The 22,593-nt window shown below is 44.8% G+C and overlaps 1 protein-coding gene and 41 non-coding genes across 42 annotated transcripts in view; 1 reads left to right on the forward strand and 41 right to left on the reverse strand.

Moving 5' to 3' along the window:
- TPO (thyroid peroxidase) overlaps nt 1-22,593 on the forward strand; it is a 132,734-nt gene that overhangs the window by 39,281 nt on the left and 70,860 nt on the right. The window lies entirely within an intron of this gene.
- On the reverse strand, nt 829-901 carry TRNAK-CUU (transfer RNA lysine (anticodon CUU)). The gene has a single exon. It is a non-coding gene; the product is annotated as a tRNA-Lys (tRNA).
- TRNAK-CUU (transfer RNA lysine (anticodon CUU)) lies at nt 2,359-2,431 on the reverse strand. The gene has a single exon. It is a non-coding gene; the product is annotated as a tRNA-Lys (tRNA).
- On the reverse strand, nt 3,538-3,610 carry TRNAK-CUU (transfer RNA lysine (anticodon CUU)). The gene has a single exon. It is a non-coding gene; the product is annotated as a tRNA-Lys (tRNA).
- TRNAK-CUU (transfer RNA lysine (anticodon CUU)) lies at nt 4,216-4,288 on the reverse strand. The gene has a single exon. It is a non-coding gene; the product is annotated as a tRNA-Lys (tRNA).
- TRNAK-CUU (transfer RNA lysine (anticodon CUU)) lies at nt 4,392-4,464 on the reverse strand. The gene has a single exon. It is a non-coding gene; the product is annotated as a tRNA-Lys (tRNA).
- TRNAK-CUU (transfer RNA lysine (anticodon CUU)) lies at nt 4,894-4,966 on the reverse strand. The gene has a single exon. It is a non-coding gene; the product is annotated as a tRNA-Lys (tRNA).
- TRNAK-CUU (transfer RNA lysine (anticodon CUU)) lies at nt 5,070-5,142 on the reverse strand. The gene has a single exon. It is a non-coding gene; the product is annotated as a tRNA-Lys (tRNA).
- On the reverse strand, nt 5,646-5,718 carry TRNAK-CUU (transfer RNA lysine (anticodon CUU)). The gene has a single exon. It is a non-coding gene; the product is annotated as a tRNA-Lys (tRNA).
- TRNAK-CUU (transfer RNA lysine (anticodon CUU)) lies at nt 6,687-6,759 on the reverse strand. The gene has a single exon. It is a non-coding gene; the product is annotated as a tRNA-Lys (tRNA).
- TRNAK-CUU (transfer RNA lysine (anticodon CUU)) lies at nt 7,541-7,613 on the reverse strand. The gene has a single exon. It is a non-coding gene; the product is annotated as a tRNA-Lys (tRNA).
- Nucleotides 7,893-7,965, reverse strand: TRNAK-CUU (transfer RNA lysine (anticodon CUU)). The gene has a single exon. It is a non-coding gene; the product is annotated as a tRNA-Lys (tRNA).
- TRNAK-CUU (transfer RNA lysine (anticodon CUU)) lies at nt 8,672-8,744 on the reverse strand. The gene has a single exon. It is a non-coding gene; the product is annotated as a tRNA-Lys (tRNA).
- Nucleotides 8,848-8,920, reverse strand: TRNAK-CUU (transfer RNA lysine (anticodon CUU)). Its single transcript has one exon. It is a non-coding gene; the product is annotated as a tRNA-Lys (tRNA).
- On the reverse strand, nt 9,199-9,271 carry TRNAK-CUU (transfer RNA lysine (anticodon CUU)). The gene has a single exon. It is a non-coding gene; the product is annotated as a tRNA-Lys (tRNA).
- Nucleotides 9,700-9,772, reverse strand: TRNAK-CUU (transfer RNA lysine (anticodon CUU)). Its single transcript has one exon. It is a non-coding gene; the product is annotated as a tRNA-Lys (tRNA).
- On the reverse strand, nt 9,876-9,948 carry TRNAK-CUU (transfer RNA lysine (anticodon CUU)). Its single transcript has one exon. It is a non-coding gene; the product is annotated as a tRNA-Lys (tRNA).
- Nucleotides 10,052-10,124, reverse strand: TRNAK-CUU (transfer RNA lysine (anticodon CUU)). The gene has a single exon. It is a non-coding gene; the product is annotated as a tRNA-Lys (tRNA).
- Nucleotides 10,228-10,300, reverse strand: TRNAK-CUU (transfer RNA lysine (anticodon CUU)). Its single transcript has one exon. It is a non-coding gene; the product is annotated as a tRNA-Lys (tRNA).
- Nucleotides 10,404-10,476, reverse strand: TRNAK-CUU (transfer RNA lysine (anticodon CUU)). Its single transcript has one exon. It is a non-coding gene; the product is annotated as a tRNA-Lys (tRNA).
- On the reverse strand, nt 11,406-11,478 carry TRNAK-CUU (transfer RNA lysine (anticodon CUU)). Its single transcript has one exon. It is a non-coding gene; the product is annotated as a tRNA-Lys (tRNA).
- On the reverse strand, nt 11,582-11,654 carry TRNAK-CUU (transfer RNA lysine (anticodon CUU)). The gene has a single exon. It is a non-coding gene; the product is annotated as a tRNA-Lys (tRNA).
- On the reverse strand, nt 11,758-11,830 carry TRNAK-CUU (transfer RNA lysine (anticodon CUU)). Its single transcript has one exon. It is a non-coding gene; the product is annotated as a tRNA-Lys (tRNA).
- Nucleotides 12,259-12,331, reverse strand: TRNAK-CUU (transfer RNA lysine (anticodon CUU)). The gene has a single exon. It is a non-coding gene; the product is annotated as a tRNA-Lys (tRNA).
- TRNAK-CUU (transfer RNA lysine (anticodon CUU)) lies at nt 12,435-12,507 on the reverse strand. Its single transcript has one exon. It is a non-coding gene; the product is annotated as a tRNA-Lys (tRNA).
- Nucleotides 13,288-13,360, reverse strand: TRNAK-CUU (transfer RNA lysine (anticodon CUU)). The gene has a single exon. It is a non-coding gene; the product is annotated as a tRNA-Lys (tRNA).
- On the reverse strand, nt 13,464-13,536 carry TRNAK-CUU (transfer RNA lysine (anticodon CUU)). The gene has a single exon. It is a non-coding gene; the product is annotated as a tRNA-Lys (tRNA).
- TRNAK-CUU (transfer RNA lysine (anticodon CUU)) lies at nt 13,816-13,888 on the reverse strand. The gene has a single exon. It is a non-coding gene; the product is annotated as a tRNA-Lys (tRNA).
- Nucleotides 14,168-14,240, reverse strand: TRNAK-CUU (transfer RNA lysine (anticodon CUU)). Its single transcript has one exon. It is a non-coding gene; the product is annotated as a tRNA-Lys (tRNA).
- Nucleotides 15,709-15,781, reverse strand: TRNAK-CUU (transfer RNA lysine (anticodon CUU)). The gene has a single exon. It is a non-coding gene; the product is annotated as a tRNA-Lys (tRNA).
- On the reverse strand, nt 17,753-17,825 carry TRNAK-CUU (transfer RNA lysine (anticodon CUU)). The gene has a single exon. It is a non-coding gene; the product is annotated as a tRNA-Lys (tRNA).
- TRNAK-CUU (transfer RNA lysine (anticodon CUU)) lies at nt 18,430-18,502 on the reverse strand. Its single transcript has one exon. It is a non-coding gene; the product is annotated as a tRNA-Lys (tRNA).
- TRNAK-CUU (transfer RNA lysine (anticodon CUU)) lies at nt 19,284-19,356 on the reverse strand. Its single transcript has one exon. It is a non-coding gene; the product is annotated as a tRNA-Lys (tRNA).
- Nucleotides 19,797-19,869, reverse strand: TRNAK-CUU (transfer RNA lysine (anticodon CUU)). The gene has a single exon. It is a non-coding gene; the product is annotated as a tRNA-Lys (tRNA).
- TRNAK-CUU (transfer RNA lysine (anticodon CUU)) lies at nt 19,973-20,045 on the reverse strand. The gene has a single exon. It is a non-coding gene; the product is annotated as a tRNA-Lys (tRNA).
- On the reverse strand, nt 21,164-21,236 carry TRNAK-CUU (transfer RNA lysine (anticodon CUU)). Its single transcript has one exon. It is a non-coding gene; the product is annotated as a tRNA-Lys (tRNA).
- TRNAK-CUU (transfer RNA lysine (anticodon CUU)) lies at nt 21,340-21,412 on the reverse strand. Its single transcript has one exon. It is a non-coding gene; the product is annotated as a tRNA-Lys (tRNA).
- TRNAK-CUU (transfer RNA lysine (anticodon CUU)) lies at nt 21,516-21,588 on the reverse strand. Its single transcript has one exon. It is a non-coding gene; the product is annotated as a tRNA-Lys (tRNA).
- TRNAK-CUU (transfer RNA lysine (anticodon CUU)) lies at nt 22,017-22,089 on the reverse strand. The gene has a single exon. It is a non-coding gene; the product is annotated as a tRNA-Lys (tRNA).
- TRNAK-CUU (transfer RNA lysine (anticodon CUU)) lies at nt 22,193-22,265 on the reverse strand. The gene has a single exon. It is a non-coding gene; the product is annotated as a tRNA-Lys (tRNA).
- On the reverse strand, nt 22,369-22,441 carry TRNAK-UUU (transfer RNA lysine (anticodon UUU)). Its single transcript has one exon. It is a non-coding gene; the product is annotated as a tRNA-Lys (tRNA).
- TRNAK-CUU (transfer RNA lysine (anticodon CUU)) overlaps nt 22,545-22,593 on the reverse strand; it is a 73-nt gene continuing 24 nt past the window's right edge. The window contains exon 1 of the tRNA in view: nt 22,545-22,593. This exon is cut by the window's right edge and continues 24 nt beyond it. This is a non-coding gene — a tRNA (tRNA-Lys).

Below are 22,593 nucleotides of genomic sequence, written 5' to 3' on the forward strand. Positions count from 1 at the left end.
ATTATCACTCTTATCGGTGTTGGGAGGAATACATGCGTAGGCTGTAAACTGCAATTTTCAAAGGTTGACATAAAAATGATATCTTTGCCCAACATGGGGCGCAAATCCACGACACCGAGATTAAGAGTGTCATGCTCTACCGACTGAGCTAGCCGGGTTGCGATACTTGCATGTCCCCCACAAAATCTGGGCTACTATCACTTGTTGCACTAAGCAATATCTTAGGAACTTTTAGAGAAATTGCCATAAAATCCACATCTTCCCCCAATGCGAGGCTCAAACCCATGACCCTGAGATTAAGAGTCTCTTGCTTTACCGACTGAGATAGCCGGGCTGCTATACCTGCATGTCACCCACTGGTGGGCTTTTAGTGGACGGTAAATAAGCATGAAATCTACGTATGACACATGCCAAGCTCATCTGAAGGTTTAAGCTTAGGCCCACCAGTAAACATCAGAAAAAGCTGGCATGAAATCTGCTTATGACACCTGCCAAGCTCATAAGTAGTGCAATGGATGCTGTATAAATACATCCTAATTTGAAGTTGAACGCCTTTAGCTTTTTCATATTATTACTCTTATTGGTGTTGGGAGGAATACGGGCATAGGCTGTGAACGGCAATTTTCAAAGGATGACATAAAAATGATATCTTCGCCCAACGTGGGGCTCGAGCCCACGAGCCAGAGATTAAGAGTCTCATGCTCTACCGACTGAGCTAGCCGGACTGTGATACCTGCGTGTCCCCCACAAAATCGGGGCTACTATCACATGTTGCACTCAGCATTATCTTAGGAACTTTTAGAGAAATTGCCATAAAAACCACATCTTCGCCCAACGTGGGGCTCGAACCCACGACCCTGAGATTAAGAGTCTCATGCTCTACCGACTGAGCTAGCCGGGCTGTGATATCTGCATATTCCCCACAGAATCGGGGCTACTATCATTTGTTGCACTCAGCGCTATCTTAGGAACGTTTAGAGAAATTGCTAGGACTCGAGATGGTCACCAGCTCCATTTGACATACAAGAAAGAAGTGAAAAGCTTTATCAAAGAAGGGAAAAATCTTTTGTTATATTATTTCTCCTAGGCTCTGTCATCTGAAGGTTTAAGCTTAGGCCCACCAGTAAACATCAGAAAAAGCTGGCATGAAATCTGCCTATGATACCTGCCAAGCTCATAAGTAGTGCAATGGAGGCTGTATAAATACATCCTAATTTGAAGCTGAATGCCTTTAGCTTTTTCATATTATTACTCTTATTGGTGTTGGGAGAAATACGGGCATAGGCTGTGAACGGCAATTTTCAAAGGTTGACATAAAAATGATATCTTCGCCCAACGTGGGGCTCGAACCCACGACTCGGAGATTAAGAGTTTCATGCTCTACTGACTGAGCTAGCCGGACTGTGATACCTGTATGTCCCCCACAAAATCGGGGCTACTATCACATGTTGCACTCAGCACTATCTTAGGAACTTTTAGAGAAATTGCCATAAAAACCACTTCTTCGCCCAACGTGGGGCTCGAGCCCACGACCCTGAGATTAAGAGTCTCATGCTCTACCGACTGAGCTAGCCGGACTGTGATACCTGCATGTGCCCCACAAAATCGGGGCTACTTTCACTTGTTGCACTCAGCATTATCTTAGGAACTTTTAGAGAAATTGCCATAAAAACCACATCTTCACCCAACGTGGGGCTCGAACCCACAACCCTGAGATTAAGAGTCTCATGCTCTACCGACTGAGCTAGCCGGGCTGTGATATCTGCATATTCCCCACAGAATCGGGGCTACTATCACTTGTTGCACTCAGCATTATCTTAGGAACGTTTAGAGAAATTGCTAGGACTCGAGATGGTCACCAGCTCCATTTGACATACAAGAAAGAAGTCAAAAGCTTTATCAAAGAAGGGAAAAATCTTTTGTCATATTATTTCCCCTAGGCTCTGTCATCTGAAGGTTTAAGCTTAGGCCCACCAGTAAACATCAGAAAAAGCTGGCATGAAATCTGCCTATGACACCTGTCAAGCTCATAAGTAGTGCAATGGATGCTGTATAAATACATCCTAATTTGAAGCTGAACGCCTTTAGCTTTTTCATATTATTACTCTTATTGGTGTTGGGAGAAATACGGGCATAGGCTGTGAACGGCAATTTTCAAAGGTTGACATAAAAACGATATCTTCGCCCAACGTGGTGCTTGAACCCACGACCCTGAGATCAAGAGTCTCATGCTCTACCGACTGAGCTAGCCGGGCTGTGATACCTGTGTGTGCCCCACAAAATCGGGGCTACTATCACTTGTTGCACTCAGCATTATCTTAGGAACTTTTAGAGAAATTGCCATAAAAACCACATCTTCGCCCAACGTGGGGCTCGAACCCACAACCCTGAGATTAAGAGTCTCATGCTCTACCGACTGAGCTAGCCGGGCTGTGATATCTGCATATTCCCCACAGAATCGGGGCTACTATCACTTGTTGCACTCAGCATTATCTTAGGAACGTTTAGAGAAATTGCTAGGACTCGAGATGGTCACCAGCTCCATTTGACATACAAGAAAGAAGTCAAAAGCTTTATCAAAGAAGGGAAAAATCTTTTGTCATATTATTTCCCCTAGGCTCTGTCATCTGAAGGTTTAAGCTTAGGCCCACCAGTAAACATCAGAAAAAGCTGGCATGAAATCTGCCTATGACACCTGTCAAGCTCATAAGTAGTGCAATGGATGCTGTATAAATACATCCTAATTTGAAGCTGAACGCCTTTAGCTTTTTCATATTATTACTCTTATTGGTGTTGGGAGAAATACGGGCATAGGCTGTAAACGGCAATTTTCAAAGGTTGACATAAAAACGATATCTTCGCCCAACGTGGTGCTTGAACCCACGACCCTGAGATCAAGAGTCTCATGCTCTACTGACTGAGCTAGCCGGGCTGTGATACCTGTGTGTGCCCCACAAAATCGGGGCTACTATCACTTGTTGCACTCAGCATTATCTTAGGAACTTTTAGAGAAATTGCCATAAAAACCACATCTTCGCCCAACGTGGGGCTCAAACCCACGACCCTGAGATTAAGAGTCTCATGCTTTACCGACTGAGCTAGCCGGGCTGTGATATCTTCATACACCCCCACAGAATCGGGGCTACTATCAATTGTTGCACTCAGCACTATCTTAGGAACGTTTAGAGAAATTGCTAGGACTCGAGATGGCCACCAGCTCCATTTGACATACAAGAAAGAAGTCAAAAGCTTTATCAAAGAAGGGAAAAATCTTTTGTCATATTATTTCCCCTAGGCTCTGTCATCTGAAGGTTTAAGCTTAGGCCCACCAGTAAACATCAGAAAAAGCTGGCATGAAATCTGCCTATGACACCTGCCAAGCTCATAAGTAGCGCAATGGATGCTGTATAAATACATCCTAATTTGAAGCTGAACGCCTTTAGCTTTTTCATGTTATTACTCTTATTGGTGTTGGGAGGAATACGGGCATAAGCTGTGAACGGCAATTTTCAAAGGTTGACATAAGAATGATATCTTTGCCCAACGTGGGGCTCGAACCCACGACCCTGAGATTAAGAGTCTCATGCTCTACCGACTGAGCTAGCCGGGCTGTGATACCTGCATGTCCCCCACAAAATCGGGGCTACTATCACATGTTGCACTCATCACTCTCTTAGGAACTTTTAGAGAAATTGCCATAAAAACCACATCTTCGCCCAACGTGGGGCGCGAACCCACGACCCTGAGATTAAGAGCCTCATGCTCTACCGACTGAGCTAGCCGGGCTGTGATATCTTCATACACCCCGACAAAGTCGGGGCTACTATCACATGTTGCACTCAGCACTATCTTAGGAACGTTTAGAGAAAATGCTAGGACTCGAGATGGTCACCAGCTCCATTTGACATACAAGAAAGAAGTCAAAAGCTTTATCAAAGAAGGGAAAAATCTTTTGTCATATTATTTCCCCTAGGCTCTGTCATCTGAAGGTTTAAGCTTAGGCCCACCAGTAAACATCAGAAAAAGCTGGCATGAAATCTGCCTATGACACCTGTCAAGCTCATAAGTAGTGCAATGGATGCTGTATAAATACATCCTAATTTGAAGCTGAACGCCTTTAGCTTTTTCATATTATTACTCTTATTGGTGTTGGGAGAAATACAGGCATAGGCTGTGAACGGCAATTTTCAAAGGTTGACATAAAGAAGATATCTTCGCCCAACGTGGGGCTCGAACCCACGACCCTGAGATTAAGAGTCTCATGCTCTACCGACTGAGCTAGCCGGGCTGTGATACCTGCATGTGCCCCACAAAATCGGGGCTACTATCACATGTTGCACTCAGCACTATTTTAGGAACTTTTAGAGAAATTGCCATAAAAACCACATCTTCACCCAACGTGGGGCTCGAACCCACGACCCCGAGATTAAGAGTCTCATGCTCTACCAACTGAGCTAGCCGGGCTGTGATATCTTCACACACCCCCACAGAATCGGGGCTACTATCACTTGTTGCACTCAGCGCTATCTTAGGAACGTTTAGAGAAATTGCTAGGACTCGAGATGGTCACCAGCTCCATTTGACATACAAGAAAGAAGTCAAAAGCTTTATCAAAGAAGGGAAAAATCTTTTGTCATATTATTTCTCCTAGGCTCTGTCATCTGAAGGTTTAAGCTTAGGCCCACCAGTAAACATCAGAAAAAGCTGGCATCAAATCTGCCTATGACACCTGCCAAGCTCATAAGTAGTGCAATGGATTCTGTATAAATACATCCTAATTTGAAGCTGAACGCCTTTAGCTTTTTCATATTATTACTCTTATTGGTGTTGGGAGAAATACGGGCATATGCTGTGAACGGCAATTTTCAAAGGTCGACATAAGAATGATATCTTCGCCCAACGTGGGGCTCGAACCCACGACCCTGAGATTAAGAGTCTCATGCTCTACCGACTGAGCTAGCTGGGCTGTGATACCTGCATGTCCCCCACAAAATCGGGGCTACTATCACATGTTGCACTCAGCATTATCTTAGGAACTTTTAGAGAAATTGCCATAAAATCCACATTTTTGCCCAACGTGGGGCTCAAACCCACGACCCTGAGATTAAGAGTCTCATGCTCTACCAACTGAGCTAGCCGGGCTGTGATATCTGCATATTACCCACAGAATCGGGGCTACTATCACTTCTTGCACTCAGCATTATCTTAGGAACGTTTAGAGAAATTGCTAGGACTCGAGATGGTCACCAGCTCCATTTGACATACAAGAAAGAAGTCAAAAGCTTTATCAAAGAAGGGAAAAATCTTTTGTCATATTATTTCCCCTAGGCTCTGTCATCTGAAGGTTTAAGCTTAGGCCCACCAGTAAACATCAGAAAAAGCTGGCATGAAATCTGCCTATGACACCTGTCAAGCTCATAAGTAGTGCAATGGATGCTGTATAAATACATCCTAATTTGAAGCTGAACGCCTTTAGCTTTTTCATATTATTACTCTTATTGGTGTTGGGAGAAATACGGGCATAGGCTGTGAACGGCAATTTTCAAAAGTTGACATAAAAACGATATCTTCGCCCAACGTGGGGCTCGAACATCGACCCTGAGATTAAGAGCAATTTTAAAAGGTTGACATAAGAATGACATCTTCGCCCAACGTGGGGCTCGAACCCACGACCCTGAGATTAAGAGTCTCATGCTCTACCGACTGAGCTAGCCGGACTGTGATACCTGCATGCCCCCCACAAAATCGGGGCTACTATCACTTGTTGCACTCAGCATTATCTTAGGAACTTTTAGAGAAATTGCCATAAAAACCAAATCTTCACCCAACGTGGGGCTCGAACCCACAACCCTGAGATTAAGAGTCTCATGCTCTACCGACTGAGCTAGCCAGGCTGTGATATCTGCATATTACCCACAGAATCGGGGCTACTATCACTTGTTGCACTCAGCATTATCTTAGGAACTTTTAGAGAAATTGCCATAAAAACCACATCTTCGCCCAAGGTGGGGCTCGAACCCACAACCCTGAGATTAAGAGTCTCATGCTCTACCGACTGAGCTAGCCGGGCTGCGACATCTGCATATTCCCCACAGAATTGGGGCTACTATCACTTGTTGCACTCAGCGCTATCTTAGGAACTTTTAGAGAAATTGTCATAGAAATTGCTAGGACTCGAGATGGTCACCAGCTCCATTTGACATACAAGAAAGAAGTCAAAAGCTTTATCAAAGAAGGGAAAAATCTTTTGTCATATTATTTCCCCTAGGCTCTGTCATCTGAAGGTTTAAGCTTAGGCCCACCAGTAAACATCAGAAAAAGCTGGCATGAAATCTGCCTATGACACCTGTCAAGCTCATAAGTAGTGCAATGGATGCTGTATAAATACATCCTAATTTGAAGCTGAACGCCTTTAGCTTTTTCATATTATTACTCTTATTGGTGTTGGGAGAAATACGGGCATAGGCTGTGAACGGCAATTTTCAAAGGTTGACATAAAAACGATATCTTCGCCCAACGTGGGGCCCGAACCCACGACCCTGAGATTAAGAGTCTCATGCTCTACCGACTGAGCTAGCCGGGCTGTGATACCTGCATGTGCCCCGCAAAATCGGGGCTACTATAACTTGTTGCACTCAGCATTATCTTAGGAACTTTTAGAGAAATTGCCATAAAAACCAAATCTTCGCCCAACGTGGGGCTCGAACCCACGACCCTGAGATTAAGAGTCTCATGCTCTACCGACTGAGCTAGCCGGGCTGTGATATCTGCATATTGCCCACAGAATCGGGGCTACTATCACTTGTTGCACTCAGCATTATCTTAGGAACTTTTAGAGAAATTGCCATAAAAACCAAATCTTCGCCTAACGTGGGGCTCGAACCCACGATCCTGAAATTAAGAGTCTCATGCTCTACCGACAGAGCTAGCCGGGCTGTGATATCTGCATATTACCCACAGAATCGGGGCTACTATCACTTGTTGCACTCAGCATTATCTTAGGAACTTTTAGAGAAATTGCTATAAAACCCACATCTTCGCCCAACGTGGGGCTCAAACCCACGACCCTGAGATTAAGAGTCTCATGCTCTACCGACTGAGCTAGCCGGGGTGTGATATCTTCATACACACCCACAGAATTGGGGCTACTATCACTTGTTGCACTCAGCGCTATCTTAGGAACGTTTAGAGAAATTGCTAGGACTCGAGATGGTCACCAGCTCCATTTGACATACAAGAAAGAAGTCAAAAGCTTTATCAAAGAAGGGAAAAATCTTTTGTCATATTATTTCCCCTAGGCTCTGTCATCTGAAGGTTTAAGCTTAGGCCCACCAGTAAACATCAGTAAAAGCTGGCATGAAATCTGCCTATGACACCTGCCAAGCTCATAAGTAGTGCAATGGATGCTGTATAAATACATCCTAATTTGAAGCTGAACGCCTTTAGCTTTTTCATATTATTACTCTTATTGGTGTTGGGAGAAATACGGGCATAGGCTGTGAACGGCAATTTTCAAAGGTTGACATAAAAACGATATCTTCGCCCAACGTGGGGCTCGAACCCACGACCCTGAGATTAAGAGTCTCATGCTCTACCGACTGAGCTAGCCGGGCTGTGATACCTACATGTACCCCGCAAAATCGGGGCTACTATAACTTGTTGCACTCAGCATTATCTTAGGAACTTTTAGAGAAATTGCCATAAAAACCAAATCTTCGCCCAACGTGGGGCTCGAACCCACGACCCTGAGATTAAGAGTCTCATGCGCTACCGACTGAGCTAGCCGAGCTGTGATATCTGCATATTACCCACAGAATCGGGTCTACTATCACTTGTTGCACTCAGCATTATCTTAGGAACTTTTAGAGAAAATGCCATAAAACCCACATCTTCGCCCAACGTGGGGCTCGAACCCACAACCCTGAGATTAAGAGTCTCATGCTCTACCGACTGAGCTAGCCGGGCTGTGACATTCACATATTTCCCACAGAATCGGGGCTACTATCACTTGTTGCACTCAGCGCTATCTTAGGAACGTTTAGAGAAATTGCTAGGACTCGAGATGGTCACCAGCTCCATTTGACATACAAGAAAGAAGTCAAAAGCTTTATCAAAGAAGGGAAAAATCTTTTGTCATATTATTTCCCCTAGGCTCTGTCATCTGAAGGTTGAAGCTTAGGCCCACCAGTAAACATCAGAAAAAGCTGGCATGAAATCTGCCTATGACACCTGCCAAGCTCATAAGTAGTGCAATGGATGCTGTATAAATATCACTTGTTGCACTCAGCGCTATCTTAGGAACTTTTAGAGAAATTGCCATAGAAATTGCTAGGACTCGAGATGGTCACCAGCTCCATTGGACATACAAGAAAAAAGTCAAAAGCTTTATCAAAGAAGGGAAAAATCTTTTGTCATATTATTTCCCCTAGGCTCTGTCATCTGAAGTTTTAAGCTTAGGCCCACCAGTAAACATCAGAAAAAGCTGGCATGAAATCTGCCTATGACACCTGTCAAGCTCATAAGTAGTGCAAAGGATGCTGTATAAATACATCCTAATTTGAAGCTGAACGCCTTTAGCTTTTTCATATTATTACTCTTATTGGTGTTGGGAGAAATACGGGCATAGGCTGTGAACAGCAATTTTCAAAGGTTGACATAAAAACGATATCTTCGCCCAACGTGGGGCTCGAACCCACGACCCTGAGATTAAGAGTCTCATGCTCTACCGACTGAGCTAGCCGGGCTGTGATACCTGCATGTGCCCCGCAAAATCGGGGCTACTATAACTTGTTGCACTCAGCATTATCTTAGGAACTTTTAGAGAAATTGCCATAAAAACCACATCTTCGCCCAACGTGGGGCTCGAACCCACGACCCTGAGATTAAGAGTCTCATGCTCTACCGACTGAGCTAGCCGGGCTGTGATATCTGCATATTACCCACAGAATCGGGCTACTATCACTTGTTGCACTCAGCATTATCTTAGGAACTTTTAGAGAAATTGCCATAAAAAACACATCTTCGCCCAAGGTGGGGCTCGAACCCACGACCCTGAGATTAAGAGTCTCATGCTCTACCGACTGAGCTAGCCGGGCTGTGATATCTGCATATTACCCGCAGAATCGGGGCTACTATCACTTGTTGCACTCAGCATTATCTTAGGAACTTTTAGAGAAATTGCCATAAAACCCACATCTTCACCCAACGTGGGGCTCGAACCCACGACCCTGAGATTAAGAGTCTCATGCTCTACCGACTGAGCTAGCCGGGCTGTGACATCCGCATGTTCCTCACAGAATCGGGGCTACTATCACTTGTTGCACTCAGCGCTATCTTAGGAACGTTTAGAGAAATTGCTAGGACTCGAGATGGTCACCAGCTCCATTTGACATACAAGAAAGAAGTCAAAAGCTTTATCAAAGAAGGGAAAAATCTTTTGTCATATTATTTCCCCTAGGCTCTGTCATCTGAAGGTTGAAGTTTAGGCCCACCAGTAAACATCAGAAAAAGCTGGCATGAAATCTGCCTATGACACCTGTCAAGCTCATAAGTAGTGCAATGGATGCTGTATAAATACATCCTAATTTGAAGCTGAACACCTTTAGCTTTTTCATATTATTACTCTTATTGGTGTTGGGAGAAATACGGGCATAGGCTGTGAACGGCAGTTTTCAAAGGTTGACATAAAAACGATATCTTCGCCCAACGTGGGGCTCGAACCCACGACCCTGAGATTAAGAGTCTCATGCTCTACCGACTGAGCTAGCCGGGCTGTGATACCTGTGTGTGCCCCGCAAAATCGGGGCTACTATAACTTGTTGCACTCAGCATTATCTTAGGAACTTTTAGAGAAATTGCCATAAAAACCACATCTTCGCCCAACGTGGGGCTCGAACCCACGACCCTGAGATTAAGAGTCTCATGCTCTACCGACTGAGCTAGCCGGGCTGTGATCTCTGCATATTACCCACAGAATCGGGGCTACTATCACTTGTTGCACTCAGCATTATCTTAGGAACTTTTAGAGAAATTGCCATAAAAAACACATCTTCGCCCAACGTGGGGCTCGAACCCACGACCCTGAGATTAAGAGTCTCATGCTCTACCGACTGAGCTAGCCGGGCTGTGATATCTGCATATTACCCACAGAATCGGGGCTGCTATCACTTGTTGCACTCAGCATTATCTTAGGAACTTTTAGAGAAATTGCCATAAAAAACATATCTTCGCCCAACGTGGGGCTCGAACCCACGACCCTGAGATTAAGAGTCTCATGCTCTACCGACTGAGCTAGCCGGGCTGTGATATCTGCATATTACCCACAGAATCGGGGCTACTATCACTTGTTGCACTCAGCATTATCTTAGGAACTTTTAGAGAAATTGCCATAAAACCCACATCTTCGCCCAACGTGGGGCTCGAACCCACGACACTGAGATTAAGAGTCTCATGCTCTACCGACTGAGCTAGCCGGGCTGTGACATTTGCATTTTCCTCACAGAATCGGGGCTACTATCACTTGTTGCACTCAGCGCTATCTTAGGAACGTTTAGAGAAATTGCTAGGACTCGAGATGGTCACCAGCTCCATTTGACATACAAGAAAGAAGTCAAAAGCTTTATCAAAGAAGGGAAAAATCTTTTGTCATATTATTTCCCCTAGGCTCTGTCATCTGAAGGTTTAAGCTTAGGCCCACCAGTAAACATCAGAAAAAGCTGGCATGAAATCTGCCTATGACACCTGTCAAGCTCATAAGTAGTGCAATGGATGCTGTATAAATACATCCTGATTTGAAGCTGAACACCTTTAGCTTTTTCATATTATTACTCTTATTGGTGTTGGGAGAAATACGGGCATAGGCTGTGAACGGCAATTTTCAAAGGTTGACATAAAAACGATATCTTCGCCCAACGTGGGGCTCGAACCCACTACCCTGAGATTAAGAGTCTCACGCGCTACCGACTGAGCTAGCCGGGCTGTGATACCTGCATGTGCCCCGCAAAATCGGGGCTACTATCACTTGTTGCACTCAGCGCTATCTTAGGAACGTTTAGAGAAATTGCTAGGACTCGAGATGGTCACCAGCTCCATTTGACATACAAGAAAGAAGTCAAAAGCTTTATCAAAGAAGGGAAAAATCTTTTGTCATATTATTTCCCCTAGGCTCTGTCATCTGAAGGTTGAAGTTTAGGCCCACCAGTAAACATCAGAAAAAGCTGGCATGAAATCTGCCTATGACACCTGTCAAGCTCATAAGTAGTGCAATGGATGCTGTATAAATACATCCTAATTTGAAGCTGAACACCTTTAGCTTTTTCATATTATTACTCTTATTGGTGTTGGGAGAAATACGGGCATAGGCTGTGAACGGCAGTTTTCAAAGGTTGACATAAAAACGATATCTTCGCCCAACGTGGGGCTCGAACCCACGACCCTGAGATTAAGAGTCTCATGCTCTACCGACTGAGCTAGCCGGGCTGTGATACCTGTGTGAGCCCCGCAAAATCGGGGCTACTATAACTTGTTGCACTCAGCATTATCTTAGGAACTTTTAGAGAAATTGCCATAAAAACCACATCTTCGCCCAACGTGGGGCTCGAACCCACGACCCTGAGATTAAGAGTCTCATGCTCTACCGACTGAGCTAGCCGGGCTGTGATATCTGCATATTACCCACAGAATCGGGGCTACTATCACTTGTTGCACTCAGCATTATCTTTGGAACTTTTAGAGAAATTGCCATAAAACCCACATCTTCGCCCAACGTGGGGCTCGAACCCACGACCCTGAGATTAAGAGTCTCATGCTCTACCAACTGAGCTAGCCGGGCTGTGACATCCGCATATTCCCCACAGAATCGGGGCTACTATCACTTGTTGCACTCAGCGCTATCTTAGGAACGTTTAGAGAAATTGCTAGGACTCGAGATGGTCACCAGCTCCATTTGACATACAAGAAAGAAGTCAAAAGCTTTATCAAAGAAGGGAAAAATCTTTTGTCATATTATTTCCCCTAGGCTCTGTCATCTGAAGGTTTAAGCTTAGGCCCACCAGTAAACATCAGAAAAAGCTGGCATGAAATCTGCCTATGACAACTGTCAAGCTCATAAGTAGTGCAATGGATGCTGTATAAATACATCCTAATTTGAAGCTGAACGCCTTTAGCTTTTTCATATTATTACTCTTATTGGTGTTGGGAGAAATACGGGCATAGGCTGTGAACGGCAATTTTCAAAGGTTGACATAAAAATGATATCTTCGCCCAACGTGGGGCTCGAACCCACGGCCCTGAGATTAAGAGTCTCATGCTCTACCGACTGAGCTAGCCGGGCTGTGATATCTGCATGTGCCCCGCAAAATCGGGGCTACTATCACTTGTTGCACTCAGCATTATCTTAGGAACTTTTAGAGAAATTGCCATAAAAACCACATCTTCGCCCAACGTGGGGCTCGAACCCACGACCCTAAGATTAAGAGTCTCATGCTCTACCGACTGAGCTAGCCGGGCTGTGATATCCGCATATTACCCACAGAATCGGGGCTACTATCACTTGTTGCACTCACCATTATCTTAGTAACTTTTAGAGAAATTGCCATAAAAACCAAATCTTCGCCCAACGTGGGGCTCGAACCCACGACCCTGAGATTAAGAGTCTCATGCTCGACCGACAGAGCTAGCCGGGCTGTGATATCTGCATATTACCTACAGAATCGGGGCTACTATCGCTTGTTGCACTCAGCATTATCTTAGGAACTTTTAGAGAAATTGCCATAAAAACCACATCTTCGCCCAACGTGGGGCTCGAACCCACGACCCTGAGGTTAAGAGTCTCATGCTCTACCGACTGAGCTAGCCGGGCTGTGACATCTGCATATTCCCCACAGAATCGGGGCTACTATCACTTGTTGCACTCAGCGCTATCTTAGGAACGTTTAGAGAAATTGCTAGGACTCGAGATGGTCACCAGCTCCATTTGACATACAAGAAAGAAGTCAAAAGCTTTATCAAAGAAGGGAAAAATCTTTTGTCATATTATTTCCCCTAGGCTCTGTCATCTGAAGGTTTAAGCTTAGGCCCACCAGTAAACATCAGAAAAAGCTGGCATTAAATCTGCCTATGACACCTGTCAAGCTCATAAGTAGTGCAATGGATGCTGTATAAATACATCCTAATTTGAAGCTGAACACCTTTAGCTTTTTCATATTATTACTCTTATTGGTGTTGGGAGAAATACGGGCATAGGCTGTGAACGGCAATTTTCAAAGGTTGACATAAAAACGATATCTTCGCCCAACGTGGGGCTCGAACCCACGACCCTGAGATTAAGAGTCTCATGCTCTACCGACTGAGCTAGCCGGGCTGTGATACCAGCATGTGCCCCGCAAAATCGGGGCTACTATAACTTGTTGCACTCAGCATTATCTTAGGAACTTTTAGAGAAATTGCCATAAAAACCACATCTTCGCCCAACGTGGGGCTCGAACCCACGACCCTAAGATTAAGAGTCTCATGCTCTACCGACTGAGCTAGCCGGGCTGTGATATCCGCTTATTACCCACAGAATCGGGGCTACTATCACTTGTTGCACTCAGCATTATCTTAGTAACTTTTAGAGAAATTGCCATAAAAACCAAATCTTCGCCCAACGCGGGGCTCGAACCCACGACCCTGAGATTAAGAGTCTCATGCTCGACCGACTGAGCTAGCCGGGCTGTGATATCTGCATATTACCCACAGAATCGGGGCTACTATCACTTGTTGCACTCAGCATTATCTTAGGAACTTTTAGAGAAATTGCCATAAAACCCACATCTTCGCCCAACGTGGGGCTCGAACCCACGACCCTGAGATTAAGAGTCTCAAGCTCTACCGACTGAGCTAGCCGGGCTGTGATATCTGCATATTACCCACAGAATCGGGGCTACTATCACTTGTTGCACTCAGCATTATCTTAGGAACTTTTAGAGAAATTGCCATAAAAACCAAATCTTCGCCCAACGTGGGGCTCGAACCCACGACCCTGAGATTAAGAGTCTCATGCTCTACCGACAGAGCTAGCCGGGCTGTGATATCTGCATATTACCCACAGAATCGGGGCTACTATCACTTGTTGCACTCAGCATTATCTTAGGAACTTTTAGAGAAATTGCCATAAAAACCACATCTTCGCCCAACGTGGGGCTCGAACCCACGACCCTGAGATTAAGAGTCTCATGCTCTACCGACTGAGCTAGCCGGGCTGTGACATCTGCATATTCCCCACAGAATCGGGGCTACTATCACTTCTTGCACTCAGCATTATCTTAGGAACGTTTAGAGAAATTGCTAGGACTCGAGATGGTCACCAGCTCCATTTGACATACAAGAAAGAAGTCAAAAGCTTTATCAAAGAAGGGAAAAATCTTTTGTCATATTATTTCCCCTAGGCTCTGTCATCTGAAGGTTTAAGCTTAGGCCCACCAGTAAACATCAGAAAAAGCTGGCATGAAATCTGCCTATGACACCTGTCAAGCTCATAAGTAGTGCAATGGATGCTGTATAAATACATCCTAATTTGAAGCTGAACGCCTTTAGCTTTTTCATATTATTACTCTTATTGGTGTTGGGAGAAATACGGGCATAGGCTGTGAACGGCAATTTTCAAAGGTTGACATAAAAACGATATCTTTGCCCAACGTGGGGCTCGAACATCGACCCTGAGATTAAGAGTCTCATGCTCTACCGACTGAGCTAGCCGGACTGTGATACCTGCATGCCCCCCACAAAATCGGGGCTACTATCACTTGTTGCACTCAGCATTATCTTAGGAACTTTTAGAGAAATTGCCATAAAAACCAAATCTTCACCCAACGTGGGGCTCGAACCCACAACCCTGAGATTAAGAGTCTCATGCTCTACCGACTGAGCTAGCCAGGCTGTGATATCTGCATATTACCCACAGAATCGGGGCTACTATCACTTGTTGCACTCAGCATTATCTTAGGAACTTTTAGAGAAATTGCCATAAAAACCACATCTTCGCCCAAGGTGGGGCTCGAACCCACAACCCTGAGATTAAGAGTCTCATGCTCTACCGACTGAGCTAGCCGGGCTGCGACATCTGCATATTCCCCACAGAATTGGGGCTACTATCACTTGTTGCACTCAGCGCTATCTTAGGAACTTTTAGAGAAATTGTCATAGAAATTGCTAGGACTCGAGATGGTCACCAGCTCCATTTGACATACAAGAAAGAAGTCAAAAGCTTTATCAAAGAAGGGAAAAATCTTTTGTCATATTATTTCCCCTAGGCTCTGTCATCTGAAGGTTTAAGCTTAGGCCCACCAGTAAACATCAGAAAAAGCTGGCATGAAATCTGCCTATGACACCTGTCAAGCTCATAAGTAGTGCAATGGATGCTGTATAAATACATCCTAATTTGAAGCTGAACGCCTTCAGCTTTTTCATATTATTACTCTTATTGGTGTTGGGAGAAATACGGGCATAGGCTGTGAACGGCAATTTTCAAAGGTTGACATAAAAACGATATCTTCGCCCAACGTGGGGCTTGAACCCACGACCCTGAGATTAAGAGTCTCATGCTCTACTGACCGAGCTAGCCGGGCTGCGATACCTGCATGTGCCATGCAAAATCGGGGCTACTATAACTTGTTGCACTCAGCATTATCTTAGGAACTTTTAGAGAAATTGCCATAAAAACCACATCTTCGCCCAACGTGGGGCTCGAACCCACGACCCTGAGATTAAGAGTCTCATGCTCTACCGACTGAGCTAGCCGGGCTGTGATATCTTCATACACGCCCCCAGAATCGGGGCTACTATCACTTGTTGCACTCAGCGCTATCTTAGGAACGTTTAGAGAAATTGCTAGGACTCGAGATGGTCACCAGCTCCATTTGACATACAAGAAAGAAGTCAAAAGCTTTATCAAAGAAGGGAAAAATCTTTTGTCATATTATTTCCCCTAGGCTCTGTCATCTGAAGGTTTAAGCTTAGGCCCACCAGTAAACATCAGAAAAAGCTGGCATGAAATCTGCCTATGACACCTGCCAAGCTCATAAGTAGTGCAATGGATGCTGTATAAATACATCCTAATTTGAAGCTGAACGCCTTTAGCTTTTTCATATTATTACTCTTATTGGTGTTGGGAGGAATACGGGCATAGGCTGTGAACGGCAATTTTCAAAGGTTGACATAAAAATGAGATCTTCACCCAACGTGGGGCTCGAGCCCACGACCCGGAGATTAAGAGTCTCATGCTCTACCGACTGAGCTAGCCGGACTGTGATACTTGCATATCCCCCACAAAATCGGGGCTACTATCACATGTTGCACTCAGCAGTATCTTAGGAACTTTTAGAGAAATTGCCATAAAAACCACATCTTCGCCCAACGTGGGGCTCGAACCCACGACCCTGAGATTAAGAGTCTCATGCTCTACTGACTGAGCTAGCCGGGCTGTGATATCTTCATACACACCCACAGAATCGGGGCTACTATCACTTGTTGCACTCAGCGCTATCTTAGGAACGTTTAGAGAAATTGCTAGGACTCGAGATGGTCACCAGCTCCATTTGACATACAAGAAAGAAGTCAAAAGCTTTATCAAAGAAGGGAAAAATCTTTTGTCATATTATTTCCCCTAGGCTCTGTCATCTGAAGGTTTAAGCTTAGGCCCACCAGTAAACATCAGTAAAAGCTGGCATGAAATCTGCCTATGACACCTGCCAAGCTCATAAGTAGTGCAATGGATGCTGTATAAATACATCCTAATTTGAAGCTGAACGCCTTTAGCTTTTTCATATTATTACTCTTATTGGTGTTGGGAGGAATACGGGCATAGGCTGTGAACGGCAATTTTCAAAGATTGACATAAAAATGAGATCTTCGCCCAACGTGGGCTCGAGCCCACGACCCGGAGATTAAGAGTCTCATGCTCTACCGACCGAGCTAGCCGGGCTGTGACATCTGCATATTCCCCACAGAATCGGGGCTACTATCACTTGTTGCACTCAGCGCTATCTTAGGAACTTTTAGAGAAATTGCCATAGAAATTGCTAGGACTCGAGATGGTCACCAGCTCCATTTGACATACAAGAAAGAAGTCAAAAGCTTTATCAAAGAAGGGAAAAATCTTTTGTCATATTATTTCCGCTAGGTTCTGTCATCTGAAGGTTTAAGCTTAGGCCCACCAGTAAACATCAGAAAAAGCTGGCATGAAATCTGCCTATGACACCTGTCAAGCTCATAAGTAGTGCAATGGATGCTGTATAAATACATCCTAATTTGAAGCTGAACGCCTTTAGCTTTTTCATATTATTACTCTTATTGGTGTTGGGAGAAATACGGGCATAGGCTGTGAACGGCAATTTTCAAAGGTTGACATAAAAACGATATCTTCGCCCAACGTGGAGCTCGAACCCACGACCCTGAGATTAAGAGTCTCATGCTTTACCGACTGAGCTAGCTGGGCTGTGATATCTGCATATTACCCACACAATCGGGGCTACTATCACTTGTTGCACTCTGCATTATCTTAGGAACTTTTAGAGAAATTGCCATAAAAAACACATCTTCGCCCAACGTGGGGCTCAAACTCGCGACCCTGAGATTAAGAGTCTCATGCTCTACCGACTGAGATAGCTGGGCTGTGATATCTGCAAATTACCCACAGAATCGGGGCTACTATCACTTGTTGGACTCAGCATTATCTTAGGAACTTTTAGAGAAATTGCCATAAAACCCACATCCTCGCCCAACGTGGGGCTCGAACCCACAACCCTGAGATTAAGAGTCTCATGCTCTACCGACTGAGCTAGCCGGGCTGTGACATCCGCATATTCCCCACAGAATCGGGGCTACTATCACTTGTTGCACTCAGCGCTATCTTAGGAACGTTTAGAGAAATTGCTAGGACTCGAGATGGTCGCCAGCTCCATTTGACATACAAGAAACAAGTCAAAAGCTTTATCAAAGAAGGGAAAAATCTTTTGTCATATTATTTCCCCTAGGCTCTGTCATCTGAAGGTTGAAGCTTAGGCCCACCAGTAAACATCAGAAAAAGCTGGCATGAAATCTGCCTATGACACCTGCCAAGCTCATAAGTAGTGCAATGGATGCTGTATAAATACATCCTAATTTGAAGCTGAACGCCTTTAGCTTTTTCATATTATTACTCTTATTGGTGTTGGGAGGAATACGGGCATAGGCTGTGAATGGCAATTTTCAAAGGTTGGCATATAAACGAGATTTTCGCCCAACGTGGGGCTCGAGCCCACGACCCGGAGATTAAGAGTCTCGTGCTCTACCGACTGAGCTAGCCGGACTGTGATACCTGCATGTCCCCCACAAAATCGGGGCTACTATCACATGTTGCACTCAGCAGTATCTTAGGAACTTTTAGAGAAATTGCCATAAAAACCACATCTTCGCCCAACATGGGGCTCGAACCCACGACCCTGAGATTAAGAGTCTCATGCTCTACCGACTGAGCTAGCCGGGCTGTGATATCTTCATACACACCCACAGAATCGGGGCTACTATCACTTGTTGCACTCAGCGCTATCTTAGGAACGTTTAGAGAAATTGCTAGGACTCGAGATGGTCACCAGCTCCATTTGACATACAAGAAAGAAGTCAAAAGCTTTATCAAAGAAGGGAAAAATCTTTTGTCATATTATTTCCCCTAGGCTCTGTCATCTGAAGGTTTAAGCTTAGGCCCACCAGTAAACATCAGAAAAAGCTGGCATGAAATCTGCCTATGACACCTGTCAAGCTCATAAGTAGTGCAATGGATGCTGTATAAATACATCCTAATTTGAAGCTGAACGCCTTTAGTTTTTTCATATTATTACTCTTATTGGTGTTGGGAGAAATACGGGCATAGGCTGTGAACGGCAATTTTCAAAGGTTGACATAAAAATGATATCTTCGCCCAACGTGGGGCTCGAACCCACGACCCTGAGATTAAGAGTTTCATGCTCTACCGACTGAGCTAGCCGGGCTGTGATACCTGCATGTGCCCCGCAAAATCGGGGCTACTATAACTTGTTGCACTCAGCATTATCTTAGGAACTTTTAGAGAAATGGCCATAAAAACCACATCTTCACCCAACGTGGGGCTCGAACCCACGACCCTGAGATTAAGAGTCTCATGCTCTACCGACTGAGCTAGCCAGGCTGTGATATCTGCATATTACCCACAGAATCGGGGCTACTATCACTTGTTGCACTCAGCAATATCTTAGGAACTTTTAGAGAAATTGCCATAAAAACCACATCTCCGCCCAACGTGGGGCTCGAACCCACGACCCTGAGATTAAGAGTCTCATGCTCTACCGACTGAGCTAGCCGGGCTGTGACATCTGTGTATTCCCCACAGAATCGGGGCTACTATCACTTGTTGCACTCAGCGCTATCTTAGGAACTTTTAGAGAAATTGCCATAGAAATTGCTAGGACTCGAGATGGTCACCAGCTCCATTTGACATACAAGAAAGAAGTCAAAAGCTTTATCAAAGAAGGGAAAAATCTTTTGTCATATTATTTCCCCTAGGCTCTGTCATCTGAAGGTTGAAGTTTAGGCCCACCAGTAAACATCAGAAAAAGCTGGCATGAAATCTGCCTATGACACCTGTCAAGCTCATAAGTAGTGCAATGGATGCTGTATAAATACATCCTAATTTGAAGCTGAACGCCTTTAGCTTTTTCATATTATTACTTTTATTGGTGTTGGGAGAAATACGGGCATAGGCTGTGAACGGCAATTTTCAAAGGTTGACATAAAAATGATATCTTCGCCCAACGTGGGGCTCGAACCCACGGCCCTGAGATTAAGAGTCTCATGCTCTACCGACTGAGCTAGCCGGGCTGTGATATCTGCATGTGCCCCGCAAAATCGGGGCTACTATCACTTGTTGCACTCAGCATTATCTTAGGAACTTTTAGAGAAATTGCCATAAAAACCACATCTTCGCCCAACGTGGGGCTCGAACCCACGACCCTAAGATTAAGAGTCTCATGCTCTACCGACTGAGCTAGCCGGGCTGTGATATCCGCATATTACCCACAGAATCGGGGCTACTATCACTTGTTGCACTCAGCATTATCTTAGTAACTTTTAGAGAAATTGCCATAAAAACCAAATCTTCGCCCAACGTGGGGCTCGAACCCACGACCCTGAGATTAAGAGTCTCATGCTCGACCGACAGAGCTAGCCGGGCTGTGATATCTGCATACACACCCACAGAATCGGGGCTACTATCACTTGTTGCACTCAGCGCTATCTTAGGAACGTTTAGAGAAATTGCTAGGACTCGAGATGGTCACCAGCTCCATTTGACATACAAGAAAGAAGTCAAAAGCTTTATCAAAGAAGGGAAAAATCTTTTGTCATATTATTTCCCCTAGGCTCTGTCATCTGAAGGTTTAAGCTTAGGCCCACCAGTAAACATCAGTAAAAGCTGGCATGAAATCTGCCTATGACACCTGCCAAGCTCATAAGTAGTGCAATGGATGCTGTATAAATACATCCTAATTTGAAGCTGAACGCCTTTAGCTTTTTCATATTATTACTCTTATTGGTGTTGGGAGGAATACGGGCATAGGCTGTGAACGGCAATTTTCAAAGATTGACATAAAAATGAGATCTTCGCCCAACGTGGGGCTCGAGCCCACGACCCGGAGATTAAGAGTTTCATGCTCTACCGACCGAGCTAGCCGGGCTGTGACATCTGCATATTCCCCACAGAATCGGGGCTACTATCACTTGTTGCACTCAGCGCTATCTTAGGAACTTTTAGAGAAATTGCCATAGAAATTGCTAGGACTCGAGATGGTCACCAGCTCCATTTGACATACAAGAAAGAAGTCAAAAGCTTTATCAAAGAAGGGAAAAATCTTTTGTCATATTATTTCCGCTAGGTTCTGTCATCTGAAGGTTTAAGCTTAGGCCCACCAGTAAACATCAGAAAAAGCTGGCATGAAATCTGCCTATGACACCTGTCAAGCTCATAAGTAGTGCAATGGATGCTGTATAAATACATCCTAATTTGAAGCTGAAGGCCTTTAGCTTTTTCATATTATTACTCTTATTGGTGTTGGGAGAAATACGGGCATAGGCTGTGAACGGCAATTTTCAAAGGTTGACATAAAAACGATATCTTCGCCCAACGTGGGGCTCGAACCCACGACCCTGAGATTAAGAGTCTCATGCTCTACCGACTGAGCTAGCCGGGCTGTGATATCTGCATGTTACCCACAGAATCGGGGCTACTATCACTTGTTGCACTCAGCATTATCTTAGGAACTTTTAGAGAAATTGCCATAAAAAACACATCTTCGCCCAACGTGGGGCTTGAACCCACGGCCCTGAGATTAAGAGTCTCATGCTCTACCGACTGAGCTAGCCGGGCTGTGATATCTGCATGTTACCCACGGAATCGGGGCTACTATCACTTGTTGCACTCAGCATTATCTTAGGAACTTTTAGAGAAATTGCCATAAAACCCACATCTTCGCCCAACGTGGGGCTCGAACCCACGACCCTGAGATTAAGAGTCTCATGCTCTACCGACTGAGCTAGCCGGGCTGTGACATCTGCATATTCCCCACAGAATCGGGGCTACTATCACTTGTTGCACTCAGCGCTATCTTAGGAACGTTTAGAGAAATTGCTAGGACTCGAGATGGTCACCAGCTCCATTTGACATACAAGAAAGAAGTCAAAAGCTTTATCAAAGAAGGGAAAAATCTTTTGTCATATTATTTCCCCTAGGCTCTGTCATCTGAAGGTTTAAGTTTAGGCCCACCAGTAAACATCAGAAAAAGCTGGCATGAAATCTGCCTATGACACCTGTCAATCTCATAAGTAGTGCAATGGATGCTGTATAAATACATCCTAATTTGAAGCTGAACACCTTTAGCTTTTTCATATTATTACTCTTATTGGTGTTGGGAGAAATACGGGCATAGGCTGTGAACGGCAATTTTCAAAGGTTGACATAAAGACGATATCTTCGCCCAACGTGGGGCTCGAACCCACGACCCTGAGATTAAGAGTCTCATGCTCTACCGACTGAGCTAGCCGGGCTGTGATACCTGCATGTGCCCCGCAAAATCGGGGCTACTATAACTTGTTGCACTCAGCATTATATTAGGAACTTTTAGAGAAATTGCCATAAAAACTACATCTTTGCCCAACGTGGGGCTCGAACCCACGACTCTGAGATTAAGAGTCTCATGCTCTACCGACTGAGCTAGCCGGGCTGTGATCTCTGCATATTACCCACAGAATCGGGGCTACTATCACTTGTTGCACTCAGCATTATCTTAGTAACTTTTAGAGAAATTGCCATAAAAAACACATCTTCGCCCAACGTGGGGCTCGAACCCACGACCCTGAGATTAAAAGTCTCATGCTCTACCGACTGAGCTAGCCGGGCTGTGATATCTGCATATTGCTCACAGAATCGGGGCTACTATCACTTGTTGCACTCAGCATTATCTTAGGAACTTTTAGAGAAATTGCCATAAAACCCACATCTTCGCCCAACGTGGGGCTCGAACCCACGACCCTGAGATTAAGAGTCTCATG

Source organism: Spea bombifrons, chromosome 3, assembly GCF_027358695.1.
Source record: "Spea bombifrons isolate aSpeBom1 chromosome 3, aSpeBom1.2.pri, whole genome shotgun sequence".
Lineage (NCBI taxonomy): Eukaryota > Metazoa > Chordata > Amphibia > Anura > Pelobatidae > Spea > Spea bombifrons.